The following is a 3,661-nucleotide window of genomic DNA, read 5'->3' on the forward strand; positions in this document are numbered from 1 at the left end:
TATAAACCATGGTGCAAAATAATAATATCAGGGATACTCAGGTTTCCACATTTTCCACGACCAATCAAGCAACGACTAGCAAATAATTCAAAATAACGTAAAACGGGAAAGTGTATGCTAATGATTCGTGCATCGGAAACCTTCCTTGTTTCCCCTACAGTGATAGTATCGATAAATCCCTCCACATCATCATGATGTGGTTCTTCTGTCTTGCCCTCAAAAGGGACTAAAAAAATCAAACATAAATCATAAAGTGACATCTCCTTATGCTCATCATATAGATAAAACTCTACCGTAGGTGGTGAGCTCCTAGAATGGAAATGAAAGTTTTGCACAAAGATATTTGTGAGCAAGAGATACTGATCACATTGGTCGTGGAGGAAAGTGGTAAGGCCTGCAGTCTGAGCCAATTCATGAAAATCTTCATAAATCCCGGCTGCTCTCAAGAAATCCTCGGAAGGCCATTCACATGCCCGAACCTCCGTGATGCGAGGCAGATTATACTTAGGCTTTGGTGCCTTTTCCTTCGAACTTTGGCTCGATGAGCCCCTCAAAAGTCTCCTCATCATTTTCTGAAAAAAATCTAAAACTTTTAGCAACTTCAAAATAAAAGTAAACCAAACTCAATAATATTGATAGTAACTACTCCTACAAGTGCCTAGGGCCTATATCATGCATCAAAACTACTTGGAACCATATAAATTTGACATGCAAGCTCAAGAACAGGGTCACATAAGCAGCAAAACTTTGCAATGAATAAAGCACTAGAACAAGAACTAATTGGACCAATGGAGGAGTCACATACCAAGGAACAATGTCCCCAAGCAGTTTTGTGAGAGGTGCTTTGAGCAAGGAGATCGAAAATGGCAGCAAAACGAGCTTGGACTCGGGTTTGAGCTGGTTATTCGTGTTTGGGGGAGGAAGATGAAGTGTGTGGGTGCAGGAATAAGTGGAGGAGGGCCACCGTGGGCCCACGAGGCAGGGGGCGCGCCCTCCACCCTCGTGGGCAGGTGGTTGGCCTCCCTGGTGTGTTCTCAGTTCCATAAATCCTCAAATATTCTAGAAAAAATCATATTTAATTTTCAGGGCATTTGGAGAACTTTTATTTTTGAGGTATTTTTATATTGCATGGATAATCAGATAACAGACAGACAAATATTTATTTTTATTTTATTTAATATAAATAACAGAAAGTAAAAGTGGGATACAGAAGGTTGTGCCTTCTAGTTTCATCCATCTCATGGTCATCAAAAGGAATCCACTAACAAGGTTGATCAAGTCTTGTTAACGAACTCATTCCGAATAACATGGAACCGGAGCAATTTCGAATAACACTATGTTACCTCAATGGGGATATGCACATCCCCAATAACAAGAATATCATATTTCTTCTTGACAGTAGGAAGAGGAAATTCAAAACCTCCAAATATAATTGATGGAATTTTCCCAATAGAGTTGATACTATGAACTTGAGGTTGTTTCCTCGGAAAGTGTACCGTATGCTCATTGCCATTAACATGAAAAGTGACATTGCCTTTAGTGCAATCAATAACAGCCCCTACAGTATTCAAAAAGGGTCTTCCAAGAATAATATACATACTATCGTCCTCGGGAATATCAAGAATAACAAAGTGTGTTAAAATAGTAACGTTTGCAACTACAACAGGCACATCCTCACAAATACCGACAGGTATAACAGTTGATTTATCAGCCATTTGCAAAGATATTTTAGTAGGTGTCAACTTATTCAAATCAAGTCTACGATATAAAGAGAGAGGCATAACACTAACACCGGCTTCAAGATCACATAAAGCAGTTTTAACATAATTTCTTTTAATAGAGCATGGTATAGTGGGTACTCCTGGATCTCCAAGTTTCTTGGGTATTCCACCCTTAAAAGTATAATTAGCAAGCATGGTGGAAATTTCAGCTTCCGTTATCTTTCTTTTATTTGTAATAATATCTTTCATATACTTAGCATAAGGATTGGTTTTAAGCATATCAGTTAATCGCATACGCAAAAAGATAGGTCTAATCATTTCAGCAAAGCGCTCAAAATCCTCATCATCCTTTTTCTTGGATGGTTTGGGAGGAAAGGGCATGGGTTTCTGAACCCAAGGCTCTCTTTCTTTACCATGTTTCCTAGCAACAAAGTCTTTCTTATCATAATGTTGATTCTTTGATTGTGGGTTATCAAGATCAACAACAGGTTCAATTTCTATATCATTATCATTACTAGGTTGAGCATCATCATGAACATTATTATTGACATTATCACTAGTTTCAGTTTCATTACCAGGTTGTGTTTCAGCATCAGAAATAGAAATATCATTTGGATTCTCAGGTGTTTCAACAATAGGATCACTAGAAGCATGCAAAGTCCTATCATTTTTCTTTTTCTTCTTTTTAGAAGAACTAGGTGCATCTAAATTATTTCTCTGAGAATCTTGCTCAATTCTCTTAGGATGGCCTTCAAGATACAAAGGTTCCTGAGTCATTCTACCACCTCTAGTCATAACTCTAACAGCATTATCATTATTCTTACTATTCAATTCATTGAGCAAATCATTTTGAGCTTTAAGTACTTGTTCTACTTGAGTGGTAACCATTGAAGCATGTTTACTAATAAGTTTAAGTTCACCTTTGACATTAGCCATATAATCACCCAAGTGTCCAAGCATATTTGAATTATATTTCAGTTGTCTACCAAAATAAGCATTAAAGTCTTCTTGCTTAGCCATAAATTTATCAAACTCATCTAAGCATGGGCTAGCAATCTTAGTAAACGGGATTACAGCTTTATCATATCTATAGAGAGAATTTACCTTTACTACATGTGTCGGGTTATCAAGACCATGAGTTTCTTCAATAGGTAAAGGATTTGGATTATATGTTTCTTCAATGGGCGGTAAATTAAGACCATGTATTTCTTCAATAGGAGGTAAATTCTTAACATCTTCAGCTTTAATACCCTTTTCTTTCATAGATTTCTTTGCCTCTTGCATATCTTCAGGACTGAGAAATAGAATACCCATCTTCTTCGGAGTTGGTTTAGGAATAGGCTCAGGAATTGGCTCCGGAGGTGTCCTATTATTTTCATTTGTCAACATATTATTCAATAGAATTTCAGCTTCATCCGGTGTTCTTTCCCTGAAAATAGAACCAGCACAACTATCCAGGTAATCTCTGGAGGCATCGGTTAGTCCATTATAAAATATATCAAGTATTTCATTTTTATTAAGAGGATGATCAGGCAAAACATTAAGTAATTGGAGAAGCCTCCCCCAAGCTTGTGGGAGACTCTCTTCTTCAATTTGCACAAAATTATATATATCCCTTAAAGTAGCTTGTTTCTTATGAGGAGGGAAATATTTAGCAGAGAAGTAATAAATCATATCCTGGGGACTACGCACACAACCAGGATCAAGAGAATTAAACCATATCAAAGTTGGAGGGATATATATAAGTTGAGGGGACTACGCACACGTATCTACTTTTCCAAACACTTTTGCCCTTGTTTTGGACTCTAACTTGCATGATTTGAATGGAACTAACCCGGACTGACGCTGTTTCTAGCAGAATTACCATGGTGTTATTTATGTGCAGGAGCAAACGTTCTCAGAATGACCTGAAACTTCACGGAGCCACTTTTTAGAAAATA

The sequence above is a fragment of the Triticum urartu genome, chromosome 2A (assembly GCF_056163025.1).
Source record: "Triticum urartu cultivar PI428250 chromosome 2A, HENAU_Tu73, whole genome shotgun sequence".
Classification (NCBI taxonomy): Eukaryota; Viridiplantae; Streptophyta; class Magnoliopsida; order Poales; family Poaceae; genus Triticum; species Triticum urartu.